A 26926-nucleotide genomic window follows, 5' to 3' on the forward strand; every position below is an offset into this window, starting at 1 on the left:
CAGTCAGGGAATTAGAGGACAGGTCCTCTCGTGGATTGAGAACTGGTTGGAGGCCAGGAAGCAGAGTGGGTGTCAATGGGCAATTTTCACAATGGAGAGAGGTGAAAAGCGGTGTGCCCCAAGGATCTGTCCTGGGACCGCTGCTTTTCAACCTCTTCATAAATGACCTGGAGACAGGGTTGAGCAGTGAGGTGGCTAAGTTTGCAGACAACACCAAACCTTTCCAAGTGGTGAAGACCAGAAGTGATTGTGAGGAGCTCCAGAAGGATCTCTCCAGACTGGCAGAATGGGCAGCAAAATGGCAGATGCGCTTCAGTGTCAGTAAGTGTAAAGTCATGCACATTGGGGCAAAAAATTTAAACTTTACATATAGGCTGATGGGTTCTGAGCTGTCTGTGACAGATCAGGAGAGAGATCTTGGGGTGGTGGTGGACAGGTCGAAGAAAGTGTCGACCCAAAGTGCGGTGGCAGTGAAGAAGGCCAATTCTATGCTTGGGATCATTAGGAAGGGTATTGAGAACAAAACGGCTAATATTATAATGCCGTTGTACAAATCGATGGTAAGGCCACACCTGGAGTATTGGGGCCAGTTCTGGTCGCTGCATCTCAAAAAAGACATAGTGGAAATGGAAAAGGTGCAAAAGAGAGCGACTAAGATGATTACGGGGCTGGGGCACCTTCCTTATGAGGAAAGGCTACGGCGTTTGGGCCTCTTCAGCCTAGAAAAGAGACGCCTGAGGGGGGAAATGATTGAGACATACAAAATTATGCAGGGGATGGACAGAGTGGGTAGGGAGATGCTCTTTACACTCTCACATAACACCAGAACCAGGGGACATCCACTCAAATTGAGTGTTGGGAGAGTTAGGACAGACAATAGAAAATATTTCTTTACTCAGCGTGTGGTTGGTCTGTGGAACTCCTTGCCATAGGATGTGGTGATGGCGTCTAGCCTAGACGCCTTTAAAAGGGGATTGGACAAGTTTCTGGAGGAAAAATCCATTATGGGGTATAAGCCATGAAATGTATACGCAACCTCCTGATTTTAGAAATGGGTTATGTCAGAATGCCAGATGCAAGGGAGGGCACCAGGATGAGGTCCCTTGTTATCTGGTGTGCTCCCTGGGGCATTTGGTGGGCTGCTGTGAGATACAGGAAGCTGGACTAGATGGGCCTATGGCCTGATCCAGTGGGGCTGTTCTTATGTTCTTATGGAGAAGGAAACTAGTGCAGATTGGCTTTAATACACTGCTCCCCTTGACTGCAATAGCTGGCAGTTGCTCGCAGGATGAACAGAACTGTAGTAATATAGTGATCAAGGAAACAGAATTTAAGAGGTATTGAAAAATTGTATATGTGGTCTGCATGATGATGTGGTAGCATTGGTGTTACTAGGGCTTGCATCACCCAGTGCAGGAGGCCAGTGAATCACCCCCATGATGGATTTCCTCCCATGCTGTGAGTGGGGCAACATCCTGGGTGGTGGGCGTTGCGATGCACCATTGTCCCAACCCATCTTTTGGTTATAACTTTTAATAGACTAGAGATATTTCAACGTGGCTTATTTCATTGCATTCTGCATGGAATTACACATCGGATGACATATAACATGATTGTATTATTCAAGAATACCAAGATTTTAAAAATTTTGGCCAGTAGAGGTGTCACCTGGTGCGGCCTGCACCCCGCACCCCCCTTAGCGATACCATTCTATAGTAGACCTTATCCCTGGATGTCTAAGTCTCAGTGTCACTCTCTTTGCAGAATAGAGTTCAAAAACTATTAGCATTTCCTGTCCTTCATGTTTGCCATTCATGAGATCAATGGAAATCCCAGACTCCTGCCCAACACGACCCTGGGGTTTAAAATCTATGACAACTTTTTTGAAGGAAAGACCACATATGAGACCATCCTGGATCTTCTCTTCAGTCAAGAATCCAATTACCAATGCAGTGAGAAAGAGAATGTCTTGTCTGTCATTGGAGGATTCACTGTAGAATCTGCTATCCAAATGGACACCATCCTTGGCCTCTACAGGTTTCCACAGGTATGTGCATTCCAGCTCATGGATGGATGGTGTGTGACTGCTGTTCAGTTATCATAATGTATTCCTAGTGACTGGCCGGGTTGGAATCCGGATTTGGTGGGTTCGGCAACTGGCGGATGGCCCTGACCTCTAAGAAAGGATAGCAAGCTGGGCCATACCTTGAACTCTCAGTACTGGTGTCAGCTGAAGCATCCAATATGCCAGCAGTGGGTGCCCAGGAGATGCCATGGGTGGCCTGGTGCAGGGCTTTCCCTTAGGACCCACCTGCTGGATGAATGTACTAAGACTTAAAAAATAGCTTGCTTTATGAGGAAAATGTTGAGACAATAGTCGTCCTTTATCTAAGAATCAGGCTCCCAGAATCCTTTCTCTGTGCAGTGGTGCCTATTGCAAATCTTTACTTTCCTCGCTTTCTTTCAATGTCTATATTTTTCCCAACATTCAGCAGCAAATAACCTCCCTTTTTAGTATGGAAAGAATTGCAATTAATGATGCGATGCATATTCAGAAGTCAGGAGGCAAGGGAGAGTGGGGAGGAGAGTGGGTCAGGCCTGGGGGGGGACAGGGATGGCAGCAGAAGATGCTGCCTGATGCTATCCCCTGTCCTCAGCATGCAAGCCGTATATGGGGTACTAGCTCAATCGCTGGCACAGATCTGAGCAGACCCATAGCAGCTGCTCGGGTTCAGTAGGGGGTAAGGAAATAAATGTTCCCTTACCTCTGGGAGACCTCCAGCTGCCTCCCTGCCCACACAGGATGCAGCAGCAACATGGACAGGCCCATTAGAATTGGGCTGTCAGTTGCTAAAATTTTCAGATGTGAAGTTTCTCAGTTAAAAAGCTACTCAATTCAATATATTTTAAATAACTTAAAAAAGGAAACTTATGAATCTCAGTAAATGGAAAGAAACTCCAAGTCATGCCTCATTATCCATTCCAGAAGACTTGGTGGATTAAAAAAAATCAGTGGATACTAAATCAGTGGAAAAATAGCTGAAGAAGATCTTCTTCCAGGTTTCTTGCTCCTCCATTGTCACCCCAGAATGCATTGGTATAGACACAATATTGCATTCAGCCACTAGATAGGGTGAATAATGGAATCTAATGGAATGAAATTATGGCTGAATGTGGTATAGTGTCCATACTGATGCATTCTGGGGTGACAATGGAGGAGCAAGAAACATGGAAGTGGGTCTTTAAAGCTATCATTATCCCCAAGAAACATGTAACCGGTATGGTTTAACAGCACAAAAGTAGGAAAATGGAATTTGTCGCTTTTTCCCTTGTTGCAAGGCATTTAAAGGCAGACCCCAGTATCAGTGGTGAGTCAAATCAGTGGATGCCAAATCAGTGGTTAACAAGGCACAGCCTGTAGTTGGTTTGGAATCTTGCAATTATTTCTTAAAGCCATAATGAGCCATGATTTCCCCATTAGATCACCTATGGTGCATACGAGGCACCAGTCACAAGAAATAATTTTCCTTCTGTATATTGGATGGCACCAAGAGAAAGTATCTTGAACAAAGGAATAGTCTGGCTACTGCGACATTTCAAATGGACATGGATCGGCCTCATAGTTTCAGATGATGATGATGGAGAAAGCTTTCTGCAGATGCTGACACCACTGCTGGCTCCAAATGACATTTGTGTGGCCTTCTTGGAAAGGATAGTGATAGTCAAGAATCTTAATTTGCAACCTTTCATTCAGAATGTACACCATATGAAATCCACAATTAAATTGTCTGAAGCCAATGTGATTATCATCAATGGGGATTCTCACTCGTTGGGTGCTTTAGCAATAGTCTTATATGTTGCTGAATTTAAAGACAAGCTCCATATAGGGAAGGTTTGGACAACACCTCCTCAATGGGATTTCACCAGTGCTATTGATACTAATGGCTTCTGTGCAAAAACATTCCATGGGACTTTGTCCATCTCATCCTCTACCAATGCCATGCCAGGATTCCAGGACTTCCTCCAGACATTCAAGCCTGATAAGTCACTCACACATTTTATCTGTATTTTCTAAAAAAGTGCATTCGGGTGCGGCCGTGATAAAAAACCAGGGCTTTTTTTCTAATGGAACGCGGGGGGACGGAGTTCCAGCACCTTTTTTCAGGGGCCCCTCCCCTTTGGAGGCATTCCAGGAGGGGGGGAGCAAAATAGAGGCATTCACGGGGTGGGTGCTGGGGGGTGCAGGGTGGGCGGGAGCCTGGCCCCTGCCTGACCGCACAACGACCCCCTCCTGCCCCATCTCCAAGCTCTTGCCTGAGCCCAGCCCGCCTCCCCTCCCCCCACGCTCTGCTTCCCAGCGCAGCTTCCAAGCCAGTGGAGGGAGCGGGGGACACGTGCCGACGCCGAGGAGGAGGACGGACAGCCAGCCAGCCAGTGAGACGGGCTGCGGCACCCACGGAACGCCCAGGTACTGGCTTGGTGGAGGAGGAGAGGAAGGAAGCTGGCTGGTGCAGTCCCCGTGCCAATCTGCAGCATGAGCCTAGGCGTGTCTACTCAGAAGTATGTCTCATTGTACTCAATGGGGCTTGCTCCTGGGAAAGGGTGCATAGCCTTGCAGCCTGAGAGCCCAAGCATGTCTACTCAGAAGTAAGTTCCATTGTGTTCAATGGGGCTTAATCCTGGGAAAGTGTCATAGCCTTGCAGCCTGAGTAGACAGGCAGAGGAAGGGCTCTGTGGCTGCAGTCCTCTCCACACTTTCCTGGGAGGAAGCCCCACTGCCTCTAATGGGACTGACTTCTGAGTAGACAGGCACAGGATTGGGCCCTGAGGCTGCCATCCTATCCACAGTAAGCCCCATTCACTCAGTGCATGTCACTGAGTATACATGCATAGGATTGGGCTCTTAGGCTGCAATCCTAGGCACTTTCCCGGGAGTAAGCTCCATTGACTAGAACGAGACTTACTTCAGAGTAGACATACCTAGGATTGGGCTCTTAATCCTGGCAGAGATATATATCTGCACCCGTTTTCACATGCTAAGGGTAGGTGAAAAGGGATTCTGTGTGTGTACAACATGCTGTCCAGCCTTGCCAGAGATCCCCCACATCCTTCCCCCACAAGCATGCCCTCCGCCAGCCAGCATTTGCAGCTCCTCTCCAGCAATGCACAGCAGCTGCTCAGGGCAGCAGAGAACATACAATTGCATGCCAAGCACCTTCCCAATGACACAGAGTATTCTGATACCTGAATTAAACCATATTTAATCGCTTGTTTGCAAACGTAGCTGTTTCTATGTGCACCTAAGGACCCCTCTTGTGTAAGAATTCCTTTTTTGTTCTTACTCCCACAGTTCCTTAGAGTAATTTTACTACATGGAACTCATGTAAGCCATTTTCTGGAATCTATTCACTGCTTCCTCTCCTCAAAGTAGTGCCACACTACATACTACACGCTACAAGTGCACCTGTACATTATTTTTCCCCTTGTGTAGAAAAAGTAGCTAGGGGGAAGGGGATGTGGAGATTGACAGCCCAATCCTATGCATGTCTACTCAGAAGTAAATTCATCTTTAGGGAGGAAGCACATAAAAAATATTTTATTTCTCCTATTAAAAAATGGCTTATAAATAAATAAATAAATAAATAAATAAATAAATAAATAAAAGATTAACAAGTTATGAGTTCCTGCACCTTTTTATTTACAAAAAAAGCACTGTAAAAAACTAACAAATTGTCAACACTGTACAGAAGAGGAGAAGCTGGAGAATCTGCCTCAGTCTTGGTTTGAAATGGAGATGACTGGACAGAGCTATCCTATTTACAATGCCCTCTATGCTGTAGCATGTGCTTTAAATGCCATATGCATGTCCAGACCAAAAACAATGCTCAACAGAGAAACATTCAAATCTTTGAACATTGAACCTTGGCAGGTATATCTCTACTGTATGGGAAAAAAAAAGATGATGTACAGTGCCATCCCAAGCATGTTTACTAGGGAGACAGTTGCTGCTGAGCTTAAATTGCCTGTAAGTAAAGATGCTTAGGATTGCATGGATGATGTGGATGAAATCATGTTCCCAGATGTTCACAGAGGGGAAAAACCTCAGCTCAGTGTTTCTCAAACTGTGGGTCGTGACATTATTATTAATGTCCCGTTATTAACATTTCGGCAGATCCTGAAGACCTTTTTATTCAGGAAAGCCTTTGAGGCACTATAAGGGCTGTTTTTATAAATTTAAAGCTTATGTCTTTTACTGCGTGCTTTCAGTCTGCTGCTACGTATTTTATCTTGTTTTAAATGTTTTTAAGTGTTTGTATTTTTAATGTTTATCTGTATTTTTTAACTTGATTGTTAGCCGCCATGGGTGCCCTTCCAGGAGAAAGGCAGAATACAAATCCAATAAATAAATAAATAAATAAATAAATAAATAAATAAATAAATGTTGAATTATCTGTATTATGACAGCAACTGTTACCCTGCGCATGCCCAATCCTGTCTGATCTTGGAAGCTAAGCAGGGTCAGGCCTGGTTAGTACTTGGATGGGAGACCGCCTGGGAATACTGGGTGCTGTAGGCTTATACCATAGTCTTTCGAGATTGAAGGTTGCCAGCCATCACACATTGGGCCATTTAACCCCCAAAAAGAAAACACGACTGCCTTATGTAACAAAAAGTGAATTTGCTGAACTCAAAACTCACCAATAACACTGATTATTCCAAGAAACAATAATGTGTTATTGTGACACAGCAGGCAACCAATAAGGTGCACAAATGCAGAGATGGGCAAAACCAGTGCAGCTTGACTTGAGTCAAGTTATGAGTCTCCACCCCCTTTAACTTGACTCGAAAAGGAGCCTGAACAAGTGGACTTTCTGAGTTGCCTAGAGCATTCTGGGGACTCTAAAAGACTCAAGTCTTGACTTTTTAGGTAAAAAAGGCAACTGCATCTCTCTGGACAAAAATGGAGCTGCTGGCAGGGTGTGTGTTTATGTGTATGTTGGAGTTCTCATTTAATACTCCCCTGATGTCCCCATCATATCTGTAAAGAAGGCGGGAGGGGGTGGAACAAACTGTGAGTGCACAGACAGAAGTGGCAAGAGGGAGGAGGGTCACATGCAGCAGCGGGCAGGCTTACCAGTATGACCCACTCCTTTGCAGCTCTACTCATAAGTAGTTTCATTGTGACCAGTCATTCAAGGAGCCTGCTGAAACCATGCCATGACTCCTGGATGGCTATGAATTACCACCACCACCACCCCCGCCGCCTTCTTCCCTCAACTCGTCCAAGGAAAAAACCTTCTTCCAATTATCACTGGTTCCTTTAGAGATGGACAAGAGAGGCCACCTGCCTCCCCCCCACCTCCTTCTCAATGCAAAACCAAACATTAAGTCTTCCCTGCCTCCTGGCTGGAAATGCCCTGCTGCTTGCCCGGTCTGAATGATGGCCCCACAATGTCTTTCACACCTCAGGAAAAGTAAGCCAGCACACCCAGACAGAGACAGACTTGATTCTGCATGCGTAGGGACTCGTTTTCAAGTCAGTGGCCTGGACTCAAGTCAGTGCCAGAGTAAATAATATATAACACTAAATTCATCGCATGGGATGGCTGCTTTGCCTTCTTTTTTATTTTTTAGAAGCCAAATAGCAGTTGGAGGACCTGGCAAATGGAGCAAAAGTTTGAGGTTGTGGCCGCGGTTCTTTAGGAACTTGCTTTGGTTCCACTCCTGATCTCACAACTATACAATAGTGCAGTGGTTTGCAAACTTTGTAGAGGCCGTAGAGGCTGCAGCCTGATTGATAAATAACTGGAGAGGAGCTAAAATGCCATGGGCGCCACCCCTGGGAGCCAGCCAGCCAGCCCCTATGCCACCATCCACACCCCTGCTGCCATCCATGCCCCCTCACCACTGTTTTTGGCTGCGCTCTGGAGGCATTGTGGGGGCTGTGGAGGTTGCACATGTCAGATCTGTCACATTTCCCAACATGCCATCCCATGGTAGTATCAAGCCTAATATATTTAAAATGAAGTGAAGTTAATGGGGACACACCTGAAATTGGTTTGTGAACAACCTAATCAATATTGAACTGCAGTTAGCTGCCACACCCTCACCACCATCCACGCCTCCAACTGCCATTTTCGGTTGCCCACTGGAGTCCTTCTGGGATCCGGGAAGGCCTTCTTAAATGCCCTTCAAACTGTCACTTCTGCTTTTCTGACAAAACTGGAAGTAATGTATAAAAGCACTTGAAGGCCTCCGGAATGCCAGAGGAGGCCATGCGATGGTAATGGGTAGCAACCACTGGGCTGGCAGCATTCTGAGGTCCTAGCCTCGGGCGGCACAGGGGCCATCACTTTTTCCTTTACAGCAGTGACAGTTTTGATGATACTGATTTCTGTGGCTGCAGTTCTTTAGGACTTTACTTTGGTTCTACTCCTGATCTCACCACTATAGAATATTCCAGTGGTTTGCAAATGTTTTAGAGGCCCTAGAGGCTGCAGCCTGATTTCTAAATGCCAAGGAATGTGGCTATAATGGTGATTGGGCAGGAGTGCTCTCCCCCCTCCCAATCAGCAGCTTATTGCACCCTTGATGCACAGTCTGCCCTGTCAGTTGCACAACCAAACAAAAATAGGGTCAAGTCCCACTGGGTGGGTTTCAGACTCCCAGTTTGGGAACTGCTGCACGATTTGAAACAGAACGATGTTTGCTTTGACAAATCATTTGGTGCTTCTTTCTGTTTAAATTTTCACACAGGAGCATGACTGGAAACGTAACCATATGTCCTAAAGTCCTAAATACCCCTACCATCCACCATTCTTTTGTTACATTAAATACTATCCCCACTGTTTTTAAAAAAAATTCCAACAGATCATTTTTAATATGTAGTATAATAAAATTTGGCCCATCTGCCTAGCACTCCTTTATCAGATTTATCTAACATATAGCAACTAATCTTTGGAAAGAGGTGAAATCTAAATGGGGATCACAACGAAGGCAGCCCACATCTCACAATGATCCCAGTTGAGACTCCTTTCCACAAAATTGCATACTGTTTGACCTTTGTAAACATGTATGTTTTTCATTTCACACAGACGATCAGGAAGATGTTTAGATACTCTGTAATTATCCAAAGTACTGTGATTTCCTTCCTTGCGCAGTTGGTAAGAAATGCATCCATATTTCAAAAGGAGGTGGATCTATTCTGAACTGTATCAGTGCCCCACGGAGGAACAGAGATCACCAAACATTTCTTCTTCAAAACCTTTTGGGGAGACATCTCTGTGACCACACATGCTGCTGAGTGAGGTTCCTGTGAGGTTCCATTAGGATGCCAGCCACAGAGATATCATTGTAGCTGGAACTGTGGTTCAGGATGCAGAAGTTCAGATGCAGCTGGGTTAGACATGCATTTGCAGCCCTGTGGTTGTTTTTGCTCTTCTTGCTGCTGCTTCTCCCTTCTCTTGTCTGTTGGGAGAATGTGCCCAGTAAATGTGATTTTGAAGAAAGCTATGGGGATACTAGGCTAGGAGATGCTGTCATTGGTGGGGTCCTCTCTCTTTTACATCACGTAGACCCTGCAATAAATTTTCAGAGCCTACCAGCAATGAAGAAAGACGATTTCTTGTAAGTTATTTCTTTTGGTACCCATCATGCTATTTGAAATATGAAGACTAGAGATCAAACAACTGCAATGGGGTGGAATTTCAACAGGTGCAGCTTGTTGGGAAGAACAGGGTGGGGTTGGGGCAATGCCATGGTCAGGAAGGGAGCGGATATCATTGAAAGCACCTCTGTTTATATCCTATCTCCCTTCCTGGCCACAAACTACCTACACATATCCACTTGGAATTGCAGCAGCAGAATCACAGGCACAGTAGATCCATTGCAGCAGCTAAGACTTACTTCAGGACAAAGGAAGAAATGTTCCCTTACGTAATCATTTTTGTTCTGGTCAGATGAACAACTCCATTCCTGCACCCCTCTTCCTTACACCTCTTTAGTTTTGTTTCCTTTCTCATTGTACTTGGGATGCGTTTTTCACTGTACACGCGCATATCCAATAGTGTGGGTGTCATTGTCCCCTAAAATTGAGTGCTGTGCAAACCAGCACTAAAAAAGACATTGTTCTTGATGGGACAAGAACCTGACACTGATTGGCCAGAATACACTGCTCTGATTGGCAATAACTGTCAGTCATGCCCAGGATGAACCACACTGTAGCAAAACAGTGCTCAAGGAAATGCCATTGTGGGTGGTACTACTGTAAAAGTATATGTGGTGCACATGACAATGTGCTAGATCTTATCTCTTCCTCAATTTCAATCTAATTTCAGAATAAAGTGCAAACATTATCAGCATGTCCTGGCCTTCCTTTTTGCCATTCAGGAGATCAATAGGAATCCCAACCTCTTACCCAACGTGACCTTGGGCTTTAAAATCTATGACAACTGTTTTGAAGGAATGGCAACATATAAGTCCATCCTGGATCTACTCTTCAAACAAGAAAGGAATGTGCCCAATTACAAGTGTGGTAAGAAAGTTGATGTCTTGTCTGTCATTGGAGGATTGACGGTAGAGTATGTCATCCAAATGGCCAACATTCTTAGTCACTACAAGTTTCCACAGGTATGTACATTCTGTTGCATGAATGGGTGGCATAAAACTGCTCTTCACTTATTATATTATTTGAGATTTTATCAGTGAATGCCTTTTTTTAGCTTGAAAAGTATTGCAAAGGGGCAATGCAATGCAACAAGTAAATTGTTTATACAGAAGAAATAACCATTTGAGGAGGTTCTTGAGATCTCAGTTGTATAGGAGGACATAACATGACTGATCAGGAACCCAGATGTGGGCAGAGAGACCTCCAGCTCATAATAATAATAATAATAATAATAATAATAATAATAATAATAATAATAATAATTATTATTATTATTATTATTATTATTATTATTATTATTATTATTATTATTATTATTATTATTATTATTATTATCGGGATCGCTGCCTCCCTCCCACCCCGACTGACCTGGAGAGGCAGGGGGAGGGAGACCCCACAGGCAGCAAAAGCCTCGGGGGGAGGAGGAGAGGCTGCCTGGACCCTGGGCGCGCCCGCCCAGCTGCCTGTTCCACCAAACACGAGGGAAAGAAGGGAGGCAGGGACCAGAGCCCCAGGCCCCTGTAAGGAAGTGGGAGGAGGGTGAGGGAGGAAGGGGGGAGCAGAGAGGGCTTCATAATGGAGGCCTGTGATGAGGATCAGGAGGGCAAGGTGTGGAGCAGTTCCTGCTGCCCCACTGGTGAACACCACCCTCAAGAGACAGCGAGGAGGAGAAGGGTGCTGTGACCCCCTCCCTTTGGTCACCCAGCTGAGGCTCCTGAAGCACTCCCCCCCACCCTTCATTAGGCCTCCTCTTCCTTGCTGGGAAGGCCTGGGAGGAAGGGAACCAAGCTCCATGGACAACAACTGCCTCGTCCCCACACGAAGCCTGACAATACTAATGTTGGTATTTATATACCGCCTTACTTGGGCATCAGATTTCTCCTCAGACTTTAATTCAAGGTGGTTTGCATAGCAAGGTTTTCCAAACCCCGCAGAAACCTTTATAATAGAATAGTTCAAATCTTTCATAGAAAGCCTCATTCCAGCTGAATTCCTTCCCAGTCTGGCCTCCCTCTGGCTGCTTCGCCTCCAGTGCAACTTGACAGCAACTTCTCCCTGCCACTGATGGTCTACTCGTTCTCAGCATGTCAAGAGCTCCCATATACTTCTGGTTGTTTCAAACTGGTGTCCCCAGATCTTCAGGCATACAAGGCAGCAGCTCTACCACTGAGCCAGACCTCCTTCCCTAAATATGTTTTTCAGTGTATAGCACCCAGGTTTGTATCCCAAGAAAGTGTGTCATAAATGCAGCCAGTTATATAGACTGTTCTTAAGTCTAAGCAAGCCAATCCTATCACACTGATTTCAATACTGCTTAGTCATGTCTCATATTCTGGGGATACAAACCATAGAGGTGATTTTATTCTTTAGAAAAATGGAAAATTGAAGCTCTGCAAAATAATAGCTTGGTCTGAATCAAAGACGTTACCCATTTCAGGACATTAAGTGATGGCTTGTGGACATGGTGAAAGGAAATGTGTTATAACTAATTTGGAGCACAACCCTATGCATGACTACTCAGAAGTACGTCTCACTGTATTCTATGGACAGTGGCGTAGCTAATGATTGTGTAGTCCAGTGCTAAGCTCAAAATGTTGCCCCGGAAGTGATGTGACAACCGGAAGTGACGTCACACCTGGGCTTTTAAAAAAGTGAAAAATGGGAAGAACACACCTCCTCCTCCAGCAGCTCACCACCCACTTGCTCTGCTGCCTCAGTGGCATAGCTAAGGCATCTGTTTGCTACCTGGGGTCAAAGTTGTTTTTATTTTCTGGTTAATTGGCCACAACTTTTGAAAGAATACAGATATTCCAATGCCATTTTGTTTCATCACATTCTGCATTAAATTACCTTTCCAATGATATATAACATGATGCTATTATTCATACATACCAATATTTTCACAATTTTGGTCACTAGTGTCAAGCTCAGCTTGTTGTCCCTCTAAAGCTTGATGCCCAGTGCAACTGCTACCCCCTGTACCCCCTTAGCTAAGCCACTGTCTACGGTGCTTCCTCCCAGGAAAGTGTGCATACAATTACAGACTTACTATAATTTATTGATGGGAATGTATACAAAGATACATTGTTCAGTATACCTAGCACCTCATTGATAAGCAAAAGTCTGCATTGTAATAAATACTTTGGCTTGGAAACCGGTGGTTAACTTTCTAAGCTGTTATGAGCCATGTTTTCCCCCATTAGATTACTTATGGTACATATGAGAAACCAGTCACAAAAAATAATTTCCCTTCTTTATACTGGATGGCAATAAGGGAAGGTACTCTGCACACCGGCATAGTCCAGCTACTGCTGCATTTCCAATGGACATGGATTGGTCTCATTGTTTCAGACAATGAGAGTGGAGAAGGCTTTCTGCAGAGGCTGACACCATTGCTGGCCCGGAACAGCATTTGTGTTGCTTTCTTAGAAAGGACTGTCATCAGTTATCTTAATCCCAATCGTACTCAAAATACATTCAGACAAAATATATTGAGGATACGCTCCACACTTTCATCCACTACAGCCAACGTTGTTATTGTTGACGGAACCGCTCAGACTCTGGAACCATTGGTAGCCATTTTATACATAGCTGAATTTATAAGTAGACGTCTTATAGGGAAGGTTTGGATCACGTCACCTCAGTGGGATTTCATCAGCAATGTTGACAATGAGGGCTTCTGTGCAAAAACTTTCCATGGGACTTTGTCTTTCACAACCTCCATGAAGGCCATGCCAGGATTCCAGGACTTCCTTCAGACTCTAAAGCCTAAAAAGTCACTTGCACATTTTCTCTGTCTATTCTACAAATCTGCATTCGGGTGTTGCCGTGATGGGAAAATTAAAACTTGTAAACACTGTACCGGAGAGGAGAAACTGGAGAGCCTGCCTCAGACTGTATTTGAGATGGAGATGAGTGATGTGAGCTACCGTATTTACAATGGTCTCTATGCTGTAGCACATGCTTTAAATGCCATATATACATCCAGGCCAAAAACAATGCTGAACAGAGCCACAGGCAAACCTTTGAACATTGAACCCTGGCAGGTATATTTCTCACTGTTTTAAAACGTTTATGTATGGTGCAATCCCAAGCACACGTACTAGGAAGATAATTGGAGCACAGTGGAAATCACTTCTATGTAAACTTGATGTGGATTGAATGGGTGGTGTGGGCGAAATCATGTTCCCAGGCACACGGTGGGTGGCATATTGCTAAAGCTAAGCAGATCTGAAGCTTGCAGGACTTTGATGACAGACCTCTTGGATATCCCATGCATATTGCTTTATAGCCCAAGCCTCTGCATATCTACTCAGATGTAAGTCCATTGCGTTCAATGAGGTTGACTCCTAGGAAAACGCATAGGGTTGAAGCCTTAAGTTCCAAAATGTAAGAAAAGCGGAATATAATAGGAATGTGCGATACAGGCCGCTGGTGAGACAGAACCGCCCCTTTGTAGCCCATGGAGAAGTGCCACAGCTGTCCAGCTGTCTCTTTACTCCCGAGAAAGCAGGGGCAAGGAGAACCTCCTCGGGTGTAAGCAGGCAGGGCAACTGCAGTGCTTTTCCAAGGACAACGACAGGGCACTTCTGCCACACCTGCTGCCCTGAACCGCACATCCTTGAAATATTAATTTTCATTGTGAAAGCATCCACAAAGCTCCCTGGAAACCTTTGAGTAGAGGAACAAATTGAATACTTCACTAAGGCCCAATCCTATCCAAGTTTCCAGCACAAATGAGTTGCAACTTTGCCCTAAGAAAAGGAACAATTGTTCCCTTACCTGACAAGGCCTCTGTGACTACCCCCACAATGCAGGATATAGAGCATGTCCCATTGGCATAGTGGCATCAGTGCTACAAAGTTTGGATTGGGCCCATAGATGTGGAAATGTTGGATATGATGGTGAGCTGAGAGGAGCGGAAGATGAGGAAGATCTGCCAGGCGTATTCTAATAGTTTTTCATAAAAGAAAAACGTTCTTTTAACTTGAACATCCCAGGATTACAGGTTCCTTTTCTGACCAGGGGATTGGTAATACAGTGCGCAATATGCATTGAAGCTATTAGCTGTTTTCTATTTTTGTCCAATCTAGATGCACTCTTTTTTGAAGAATGTCCACTTTAACAACGGTGCTGGCCATGAAGTCTGGTTTGCCAATCAGGAACTGTCTTCTGGACTTGATGTCATCAACTGGGTCACTTTCCCCAATCAATCCTTCCTTAAGATCCGAGCTGGAAAGATTTCTCCAAGTCAAGGGTTTACCATCCATGAGGCCATTGTGTGGAATAGCAGATTTCAGCAGGTAGGGCTAAAATCCTTCTGCAAGGTGACCTCTTCATTTGCTTGGGAACATTCCTGAACATTAGAGCATTCCTGGAGGCATGCACTGCATGCTATGGTGGGGGCAGGATTGAGAGGCCTTTGAGATGTAAAGGAGGATACTTTCCCCTGACCTCTGTATAGGCCCCCTGACAGCCTAAGGGTCTCCTTGTACCTATGCCAGCTCTATAACTGGTATAAGCCCAAGGAGAGCCTGAGGGTGGGGAAGCTTGAAAACTAGGGGATAGGTTCCGACATACATGACTCCCACCAGATCAACCCCTTCCCTCCCTAACACACCTCGGCTTCTCCCCTATTTTGCCCTCTTACTCTTCCTTTCTGCCCATGGCCTACCCCTGCTGAAAACTTACTTGGTTTGGTAGATTCTCCATTTGTGGCAGCGGCCAGACAGACAGCATGCAACAGTGGCTTGGCGTTCGTGCTGCCAGAAACCGTTCTGCAATGTTGGAATGTGACTCCTGGCAGTGCAGGGAGACCATAGTATTTTACCCCTGCAGCGCAATCCTATGCCTGTCTACTTGGAAATAAGTCTCACTGTGTTGAGTTGTGCTTGCTCCCAGGAAAGTGTTCATAGGATTGCAGCCTGACAGTCACAGTTGCCACTATAAAAGTCTTGTAGGAATGCTGCAAACATACCATTAGTACATATACCTAAAGTTTATATCCAAATGAACTTTAACCTAAACCCATACTGATTCATTCCTGTCCTCTATGGACGCAGAATAAAACTATTTTGAAAATATTTACAAGGCACATATCTTGTGGATTAATCAAATACCTATCTTGTCTCGATACTAGATAGATACTTGTCTATCATGTTGATTAATCAAATACCTATATTGAGATAAAGATGCTAAATAAATATATCTATGTTGTGATAAATAGCAAATAGATAGCTGGGGTTTGAGGTGGGCCCCACCTTTTAACAGGTTGAAGCACACTGAAAATGGATGGCTGTGGTGTTGGGCATTAAAAGACAGCTTCCAACTATGTCCCAGTTTTTTACTCTTAGATGCTACACCATTCAGAATCTAATTGCTATTGGGCACTGGCATACCTGGGAGGATAAAGGGGGACAAATGCCCTGAGGTGCCACCCCTCCAAGGCCCCCCACCACCATCCATACTCCCGCCACCACCCTCACACCCCCAACCACCGCTTTCAGCTGCCCTTCAGAGGCCTTCAGGGGATCATGGAAGCTGCATATGGCCTCCACTGGTCCACCGGAGGCATCTGGAAGGCTTTTAAATGAATAATAAAAATTCGAAATGACATTTAAAAGCTCTTATAAGGCCTCCAGAGGGCCAGAGGAGGTCACGCGCAGCCTGGACAGGATGGTTGGGGGTCGCAAGAGGTGGGAGGAGCATTCTGAAATCCTGGCCCCGGGCAGCACAGGGTCCAGGAATGCCAGTGCTGTTGGGCCAATTCCCTGATGAAATCAAAGCATGCTAAGTTTTCTGCTAGCGGAAGGGCACTTTGGGAATAAAGCCAAATAATGATGCATTTCCTCTTTCATTTGGGCTCTGCTCTGAACTGTTTTGAATCCCAGTAGGAAGAATAAACCTTACAGAAATGTAAGTGTGCAACTCTCCCTGAAATAAAATACAGCAGGAGTCTTCACCAGGTCACTGGCAGCAGGGGAGTTCTCTCTTGCTGGTCAGGATTGAGGTGAGCTCCTGCTCGTGATAAGCTGAAGTGCACAGAAAGGGAAAGATGATTGTGGTCTTAAGCATCAAATGTTTGCTTCAGCATTTCTCCCCATTCTTTATTCCTAGAATGTGCCTCGTTCAACTTGTGTTGAGAGCTGCCACGTTGGACACAGCAAGATGGTTCGAGAGGGGGAAGCAATCTGTTGCTATGACTGTACTCCGTGTCCAGACGACATGATGTCTAACCAAACAGGTAAGCGGCAGTGCACAGATTTTCCAGGAAATATTTGCAAACATTAGTCTACCCTAACATACGCCTTTGCATTGGTCTGCTGTTCTCCAAAGACTTAAATCATGAGGCACTGATTCTTAAAATGCACACTGGTTACAACAAGGGAGTCACCTTGAAAGACATCAGAGGCAGTCCATTACACAGTTAAGGACACTTAATCCCGCTGGTGCCTATCCCTTGCTGCATTTGGTCATTCCCTCCCCCAACCGTAAGCATTGAAGTGCTAACAAAGAAAATGGAGAATTCTTGTCCGACATTTACTTCCAACCTCCCATCATTCTTATGACTTAATAGAGTTACTGACACTCTGTTTGTCCTTTTCAGACGCAGTTCATTGCATCAAATGTCCACAAGATGAGTATCCAAACAAGAACCAAGATCAATGTATCCCTAAACAGACAGCCTTCCTAACCTACAATGAGCCCTTAGGAATCAGTTTGGTTTCCATCGCTTTGTCCTTTACAACAATGACAGTTTTGGTGATACTGATCTTTCTAAAGAACTGGAACACTCCCATTGTCAAAGCCAACAATCAAAACCTTACCTGCTTTCTTCTCACCTCCATCCTGCTTTGCTATCTTTCATCCCTGCTCTTCATTGGTGAACCTGGAAAGGTCTCCTGCCTTCTCCGACAATCAACTTTTGGCATCATTTTCTCTGTGGCTGTTTCTTCTGTTTTGGCCAAAACCATCACTGTGGTCCTGGCCTTCATGGCCACACAGCCAGGGAACAGGATGAGGAAATGGCTGGGGAAAAAAGTGGCCCACTCCATTGTTCTTTCCTGTTCCCTCATTCAAGTGGGGATCTGCACTGTATGGCTGTCAACTTCTCCTCCGTTTCCAGATGTTGACATGCACTCCCAGACTGAGCACATCATACTGGAGTGTAATGAAGGGTCGATCATCATGCTCTATTCTGTCCTGGGCTACGTTGGTTTTCTGGCCCTCACCAGCTTCACAGTCGCTTTCCTTGCCCGAAAACTGCCAGATACTTTCAATGAAGCCAAATTCATCACCTTCAGCATGCTGGTCTTCTGCAGCGTGTGGATCTCCTTCATTCCTGCTTACCTGAGCACCAAGGGTAAAGACGTGGTGGCCGTGGAGGTTTTTGCCATCTTGGCCTCCAACACTGGCCTCCTGACTTGCATTTTTCTCCCTAAATGCTATGTAATTGTTCTAAAACCAGCTCTCAACTCCAAGCAGCTGCTAACAGAGAAAAGAAGTAATTAAATTGGATTCTACGATGATAGTTGTTTTGCATGTTTTTCTCTCTACATGTTTCCATACAGTATGAATACTGGATCACAGCATATCTCATTTTTAACTGACCCAATTCTTTAGAATCCATTTGGTGGGGTGAGAAATCATTTCAGAAGCAATAGTTGCATCTCCTTGGTGGCTATCCAAGGATAATGTTAATATTGCAGGATAAAGACACAACACAGAAGTTAAAATGTTGAAATAAGGAAATACATATTTCATATTAGAAGTATGATGCTGATGCAGCACAGGGTCAGTGAAAGAACTTAAAGGTTTCCATCCTCTTCCAAGGATGGAAGGATCGTCTTCCAAGAAGTCCTTCCTTCACAGGAAGAATGCTTTTTTGAAGAAGAGGAAGGGAATCTTTGTAGCCAACTTAACTCTTCTTTTCCATCTCCTTTCAAAAGACTTGGCCTCTTGTGTGGGTGAAGTTGAGGGACATCTGCCTCTGCTGGGCTCGCATCGAGTCCCTTTACTGTTGTATGCTGAGGATGTGGTCCTGCTATCTCAATCATGTCTTGGTTTAAAACTTTTGGTTCTTAAATGTGTAGGTTACCTTACATCAAACAAACTTTCCTTTAGTTTTGAGAAAACTAAAATTATGATCTTTAGTGATACTTGGAGGAAATATTCCTGGCCTTTCAGAGGAAGGCAGTTTAAGCAGGTAAAATGCTATAAATACCTTGGCATTCACTTTTTGTACAATCTTACTTGGAACAGAAACTGTAAAATCAGGGTGAATCTTGCTGGTGTGATGGTGCGGAATGTTTTATGTTTCCACTTTTCTAGAGGGGGCGCTTATGTCTCTGCATGTCTGAAGCTACTCAATTCCAAAATTATCCCCCAGATCCTGTACGGTGCTGCAATCACCAGGAAACAGAGAGTGGGTGTCAATGGGCAATTTTCACAATGGAGAGAGGTGAAAAGCATTGTGCCCCAAGGATCTGTCCTGGGACCGGTGCTTTTCAACCTCTTCATAAATGACCTGGAGACAGGGGTGAGCAGTGAGGTGGCAAAGTTTACAGACGACACCAAACTTTTCTGAGTGGTGAAGGCCAGAAGTGATTGTGAGGAGCTCCAGAAGGATCTCTCTAGACTGGCAGAATGGGCAGCAAAATGGCAGATGCGCTTCAATGTCAACAAGTGTAAGTCATGCACATTGGGGCAAAAAATCAAAACTTCACATATAGGCTGATGGGTTCTGAGCTGTCTGTGACAGATCAGGAGAGAGATCTTGGGGTAGTGGTGGACAGGTCGATGAAAGTGTTGACCCAATGTGCAGCGGCAGTGAAGAAGGGCAATTCTATGCTTGGGATCATTGGGAAGGGTATTGAGAACAAAACGGCTAATATTATAATGCCGTTGTACAAATCGATGGTAAGGCCACACTTGGAGTATTGTGTCCAGTTCTGGTCGCCGCATCTTAAAAAAGACATAGTGGAAATGGAAAAGGTGCAAAAGAGAGCGACTAAAATGATTACGGGGCTGGGGTACCTTCCTTATGAGGAAAGGTTATGGCATTTGGGCCTCTTCAGCCTAGAAAAGAGACGCCTGAGGGGGGACATGATTGAGACATACAAAATTATGCAGGGGATGGACAGAGTGGATAGGGAGATGCTCTTTATAGTCTCACATAACACCAGAACCAGGGAACATCCACTAAAATTGAGTGTTGGGAGAGTTAGAACAGACAAAAGAAAATATTTATTTACTCAGCGTGTGGTCAGTCTGTGGAACTCCTTGCCAGAGGATGTGGTGATGGCGTCTAGCCTGGATGCCTTTAAAAGGGGATTGGACAAGTTTCCGGAGGAAAAATCCATTACGGGGTACAAGCCATGATGTGTATGCACAACCTCCTGATTTTAGAAGTGGGTTATGTCAGAATGCCAGATGCAAGGGAGGGCACCAGGATGAGGTCCCTTGTTATCTGGTGTGCTCCCTGGGGCATTTGGTGGGCCGCTGTGAGATACAGGAAGCTGGACTAGATGGGCCTATGGCCTGATCCAGTGGGGCTGTTCTTATGTACTTAATGTGGATTAAGGAGATGAATTGTTCCTTAGAACAAACACAATCTGTTTTTCTGAGGAAAGTCTTGGATCTACCCAAATGTGTTACCTTTGTTTCGAGATGGGACAATAATCGGGTTTGGTTGAGGACTTTTAAATTTTGGCTAAGAATTTATTACAAGTCTAGTCAGAATAGCCTTTTATTTGAGCTCTTAAAGGATTTGCTTACGCCGCTGGGATCTACGGGGGTTCTTCATAAGATCTGGACAATTGGCATTGATGTAGAGGTGCTGGATGCACTGCCCTTTATGTTGGCAAATCACTTAATTAAAAGGAGATTTTTGGACATCCACGTCCAACTTCTTTATAGCGCAGTGAGTCAAGTTTGTTCCCCTCAGAATTTTAAGATTTTAACAAAAGCAGGTATTATGCCATCATATTTAACTTTGTTACTGTGTCCTTATGAGCATAGAGCATTCACATTGGTTAGATGCAATTCATTTCCATTAGCTGTGCTGTATGGAAGATACAACAGTATTCCCTATAGTGAACATATCTGTAATTGTGGGTTGGGCACAGTTGAGTCTCTTACGCATATGGTCCTACATTGTCCATTATATCAGACCTTGCGTAACCAATATCTCTCCTTCTTTTGGAACAAAGGGGCCATATACTCTGATATCATCCAGTTGAGAAATTTGTTATCATCTGTGGACCCCACTATAACAGAGGTCATGGGGGTCTTCTTAAAGCTTATAATGAGATGCTATAGTTTTACTTGTAGTAATGGGGAGTGTAACCCCTCCTGATTAATTGCCTGATCTGTTTCTGGATTGTACATTGTATATGGTTGTATTTTATTTTATTTTAATATGCCAATAAAGGTTTCTGTACTCTATTGGAAATTTCCATGCTATATTTTCTATTTTTTTTTCCCCATTCAGAGATATTTCTGGTCGTGCTCGAATAACACAGCTTCTTCTGAGCATTATGAAGCACTGCTTCTCAGTCATGTTACTTATAACTGGCCCTTTTCTTTCAATGTTCATCATCTATGTCTCAGCCACAGTCACAATGAGCTCTGGGCTGATGCATCAGATCAGAATATGCACCCAACTCTGCTGCACTGGTGGGGTTGCTGGGTCAGAAAGAGAGAGATCTCGATATACCTTCAGTAGCATCACCGGGGGGGGGCATGGAAAGTGTGTACTGGACCAGATGACATCCTCAGGGGGATGGCACTACTTGTGGCTGAGATTTTGGAAAGCGTTGCGTGGGAAAATCTGTATTTATGAATAATAGCATAATGTTGTATATCATTGGAATAGTAATTTCATGCAGAACATAATGAAACAAACCATGTTGAATTATCTGCATTCTATCATACGTTAAGGCCAATTAACCTGAAAAAAGAAAACACAACAGCTTTATGTAACAAAAAGTGGATTTTCTAAACTCAGAACTGACCAATGAAACTGATAGTTCCAAGAGCCAATAAGGTGTTAGTGTTACACAGCAAGCAACCATTAAGGTGTTCATATGCAGAGACGGGCAAATCCAACACAGCTTGACTTGAGCCAAGTCATGAATCTCTGCCCCCTTTAACTTGATTTTGAAAACAAGCCCTAACAAGTGGACTTTCCGAGTTGCCCAGAGCATTCTGGGGACTCTAAAAGACTCAAGTCCTGAGTTTGTAGGTAAAAAAGGCAACTGCAGCTCTGTGCACAAAACTGGAGGTGCTGCCAGGGTGTGTGTTTATGTGTATGTTGGAGTTCTCATTTCATACTCCCCATGTCCCCATCATATCTGTAAAGAAGGTGGGAGGAGGTGGAACAAACTGAGTGTGCAGACAGAAGTGGCACGAGGGAGGAGGGTCACATGCAGCAGCGGGCAGGCTTACCAGTATGACCCACTCCTTTGCAGCTCTACTCATATGTAGTTTCATTGTGACCAGTCATTCACTGAGCCTGCTGAAACCATGCCATTACTCCTGGATGGCTGTGAATTACCACCACTGTTGCAAGGTGTTGCAAGGTTCAAAAGCAAGACTCAGTAGTCAGGGTGATCGTCTACAAGTTTTTATTACTTTGCCAGCAACGGGCATCTCAAGGGACTCCTGTCCAAAGCATTGAGAGCCTGTGTCATTCTTAGCCAGACCCCTTTATAACATTTTGGGTCCTTTGTTTGAAGATTTTGAACTTCCCATTGGCTGAAGTTTGACATCATAGATGGGGCTAACTCTTCATAGGCTGTAGATAGCCTTAGAGACATTTGATTGGTGAGCTTCAAGTTACAGGTTCCAAATAAGGCAAAATTATACATTTAAACATACGGAATACAGAGTTTTCAAGAACCAGTAGAGTGCACTGTAACCTTATTTTTTATTCAGAACTGGCCTTTTGGCAAGTCTTCAGACCTTATTTCTTGGCATGCATCTCTTTCCTGATTAAGATGACCTTGTTTTGAGCCACCTGCTTTATCTCTTCCCACATTCCTTCTCCTCAGCAAAACTCTGTGGGGCTCTCTGCCAACCTTTGTTAAGCAAGTTCCTTTGAACTTGCTTTTACTCTATGCCTTAATTCTATTTGTGACCTGTTACTTTGAGTACATTTAAGGGATCTATAGTGATATACCTTTCATATATTTTAACATAAACAAGCCAAAGAATTAATTTACCATTTAAAATTTGAATAAATTTACATAAATGAATATATTAGAGATGGAACTTATATGAATGAATGATGTTCTTGCAGTAGCTCAAGGCCTATAAAAAGCCTTGCACAAAGCAAGGCCAGCCTTTCCTTCGCTGCCACTGCTGCATCACAGATGTGAAACAGCAAGTAGTGGAGGGAGCCCTCGTCCCACAGCTGAGGTTAGAGGTCAAACAGTCGTCCTCTTGCTGAGAACAGTTGCGTCGGACCAGCACGGGCTCCAGCAAGTCTCTGGAGGGCCAGAGGCTCATTGGAGACTGGGGGCTCCCTGAGGGCCTGATTGGGAGCCTCCGAGGGCCGCAAGTGGCCCCCAGGCCAGGGTTTGGGCACCCCTGGTGTAAAGGATTTCTTTTAAATGAGAAATCCATTTCTCATTTACTTTTACATGTTCTTCATATCAATTGCAGCTCAATAGAAGCTTTCTCATGAAGGTTTCACTTATCTAGTATAATTGTATTCTTTTCCGAACCATTTCTGCAGGTTTCTAGCTATAAAAACCCTGTTTCAGCCTGCCAACGGATAATACCAAAACCTTTCTGTACGACAATGTTGCAAATATGTGTGTTTTCGCAGCATTGTGACATCTTGGCTTGCCCACATATTGCTGCCAAGAAAGAACTCTATCTTTGAGATGCAACTTTAGTTGCCAAAATTCCCATGTTTGTGAACCCAGCAAAACTGCTTACTAAGCTGCTTCTCTGTGAGGCTAACTATGATTTTAGCTTGAAATGGCTTTTACTATCCTATGTGTTTTTATGTTTTAATCAAACCTTTAATGAAACCAGGCGATTAAAATTTACTCTGAGAGCTAACGTATTTCTAGATATGTGTTGGTTACACTTTAAGGGCAGAGACTAATTCAAAGGCTTGGAAGGATAACTAACAGGCAAACATGGTGATTTCTTTGGCACTTCTGTGTTCTGAAATAATTCTTCCAGTGTTTTAATGTAAGGCATGTGACACTGCTCTATAAAGCATGAAAGAACAGGTATATTCCTCACAGTATTGCAACGGTTATGTATGATGCAATCCCAAGCACAATTACTAGGAAGATAATTGGAGCACAGTGGAAATCACTTCTATGTAAACTTGCTATGGATTGCATAGGTGGTATGGGTGAAATCATGTTCCCAGGCACATGGGGGGGGGCATATTGCTAAAGCTAAGCAGATCTGAAGCTTGCAGGATTTTGATGACAGACCTCTTGGATATCCCATGCACATTGCTTTATAGCCCAAGCCTATGCCTGTCTACTTAGATGTAAGTCCATTGGGTTCAATGGGGTTGACTCCTAGGAAACCGAATAGGGTTGAAGACTTAAGTTTGAAAATGTAAGAAATGTGGAATATAATAGGAACATGTGATTCAAGCCGCATGTGAGACAGAACTGCCCCTTTGTAGACCTTGGAAAAGTGCCACAGCTATCCCTCCTGCTTACACCTGAGGAGGCTCTCTTTACATCCAAGAAAGCAGAAGCAAGATCTTCAGGTGTAAGCAGGCAAGTTTCCAGCACCAATGAGCTGCACCATATCCCCAAGTAAAGGAAAAATTGTTCCCTGAACGTGACAAGGCCTCTGTGACTACCCCCACACTGCAGGATGCAGAGCATGCCCCATTGGCATAGTTGCATCAGTGCTGCAAAGTTTGGATTGGACTCATAGATGTGGAAATGTTGGATATGATGGTGAGCTGAGAGGAGAGGAAGATGGGGAAGATCTGCCAAGTGTATTCTAATACTTTTCAATAAATGAAAAAAGTTCTTTTAACTTGAACATCTCAGGTTTACAGGTATCTTTTCTGACCAGGGGTTTGGTAATACAGTGCGCAATATACATTGAAGCTATCAGCTGTTTTCTATTTTTGTCCAATCTAGATGCACTCTTTTTTGAAGAATGTCCACTTTAACAATGGTGCTGACCATGAAGTCTGGTTTGCCAATGAGGAACTGCCTTCTGGACTTGATGTCATCAACTGGGTCACTTTCCCCAATCAATCCTTCCTTAAGATCCCAGCTGAAAAGATTTTTCCAAGTCAAGAGGTTACCAACCATGATGAGGCCATTGTGTGGAATAGCAGATTTCAGCAGGTAGGGCTAAAATCCTTCAGCAAGGATTCATTTGCTTGGGAACATTCCTGAACATTAGAGCACTCCTGGAGGCATGCACTGCATGCTATGGTGGGGGCAGGATTGAGAGGCCTTTGATATGTAAAGGAGCATACTTTCCCCTGACCTCAGTATAGGCCCCCTGACAGCCTAGGGGTCTCCTTGTACCAGCTCTATAACTGGTATAAGCTGGAGGAGAGCCAGAGGGTGGGGAAGCTTGAAAATGAGGGGATAGGATTCGACATGCATGACTCCCACCAGATCAAACCCCTCCCCTCCCTGACCAATCCCTGTTCCTCCTCTGAAGTGCCATATTACTCTTCCTCTCTGCCCAATACCAAACCCTGCCAACAACTTACTTGAGTCTCCATTTGTGGCAGCCAGAAAGTGTCCTGCAATTCTGGAATGTGAGTCCTAGCAGTGCAAGGTGACCAAAGGATTTTACCCCTGCAGTGCAGTCATATACCTGACTACTCGGAAATTAGGTTCACTATGTTGAATTGGACTTACTGCCAGGAAAGTGTAGATACGATTGTAGCCTTACAGACACAACTGGTATTGTGCAAGTCTTGTAGGAAACAAACATATAATATATATATACCTTAAGTTAATATCCAAATTGATTTTAACTGTTCTGTTTTCCCCAAACATCCAAGAAGCTGTAAATCTATCCACACTTACCTTGAGAAAGACCCATTGACTATCACTGTTAAAAGCATATACATAGTAGCCTGTTAAAATTACAGATCTGAAACATTTCCCCAACATACATACCATGGAAGCATAAAGTCTAATATATTAAAAATAAAATGCACATTGAAATGAATGGGGACCCATCCAAAATTGGTTCGCGACTCACCGAATGGGTCCTGACCAACAGTTTGAGAAACACTGAGTAAGACTGCAGCCTTACAGTCACAGACTGGAACTATCCAGGGTTTGTAGGATTGCTACGACTACACATATTTGCAAGGCACGTAGCGTATCCTGTTGATTAATCAAATATCTACATTGAGAAAAAGATGGTAAATAAATATACCTATATTGAGAAAAATATCAAATAGATAGCTGGGGTTTGAGTTGGGCCCCACTCACAGGCGGGCCCCACCTTTTAACAAGTTGAAATACACAGAAAAAGGAGGATGTCCCTAGTGTTGAGTATTAAAAGACAGCTCCCTCTTGTGTCCCATTCTTTTTATTCTTAGATGCGACCCCATTCAGAATCTAATTGCTATCGGGCACTCGTGTACCATGGAAGGTAAAGGGGGACACACGTCCCAGGGTTCCACCCCTCCGCCCCCCTGCCAGCATCCATGCCTCCCAACCACCACTTTCACCACTTTCAGCTGCCCTTCAGAGACCTTCTGGGGGGCAGGGAAGTTGCATATGGCCTCCTTCTGCCCTCCAGAGGCCTTCTGAATCCTCTGGAAGGCTTCTAAAAGCCCTTATGTTTAAAGCCCTTATAAGACCTCCAGAGGGCCACGTGCGGCCTGGATGCGATGGTAAGGGGTGGCAACCGGTGGGGAGGGGGCAATATTCTGTGATCCTGGCCTCAGGCAGCACAGGGGACAGGAATGCCAGTGCAATTGCCAATTCCCTGATGAAATAAAAGCACGCTGAGTTTTCTGCTAGCAGAAAGGCACTTTGGGATTAAAACCAAATTCTGGTGTATTTCCTACTTCTTTTGGACTGTGCTCTGAACTGTTTTGAGTCCCAGTAGGAAAAACAAATCTCTCTACCGACTATCAAATGTTTGCTTCAGCATTTTTTCTCCTTTCTTCTTAGAATCCGCCTCGTTCAACCTGTGTTGAGAGCTGCCGTGTTGGACAGAGCAAGACGGTTCGAGAAGGGAAAGCAATCTGTTGCTATGATTGTACTTTGTGTCCAGATGACATGA

At 44.4% G+C, this 26926-nt stretch overlaps 2 pseudogenes; both read left to right on the forward strand.

Annotated features, from left to right (window-relative positions):
• The first annotated feature begins 1801 nt into the window (after positions 1-1801).
• On the forward strand, positions 1802-26926 carry LOC136652580 (vomeronasal type-2 receptor 26-like; annotated as a pseudogene).
• Positions 6461-6577, forward strand: LOC136654458 (5S ribosomal RNA; annotated as a pseudogene).

Source organism: Tiliqua scincoides, chromosome 5 (genome assembly GCF_035046505.1).
Source record: "Tiliqua scincoides isolate rTilSci1 chromosome 5, rTilSci1.hap2, whole genome shotgun sequence".
In the NCBI taxonomy this organism is placed as follows: domain Eukaryota; kingdom Metazoa; phylum Chordata; class Lepidosauria; order Squamata; family Scincidae; genus Tiliqua; species Tiliqua scincoides.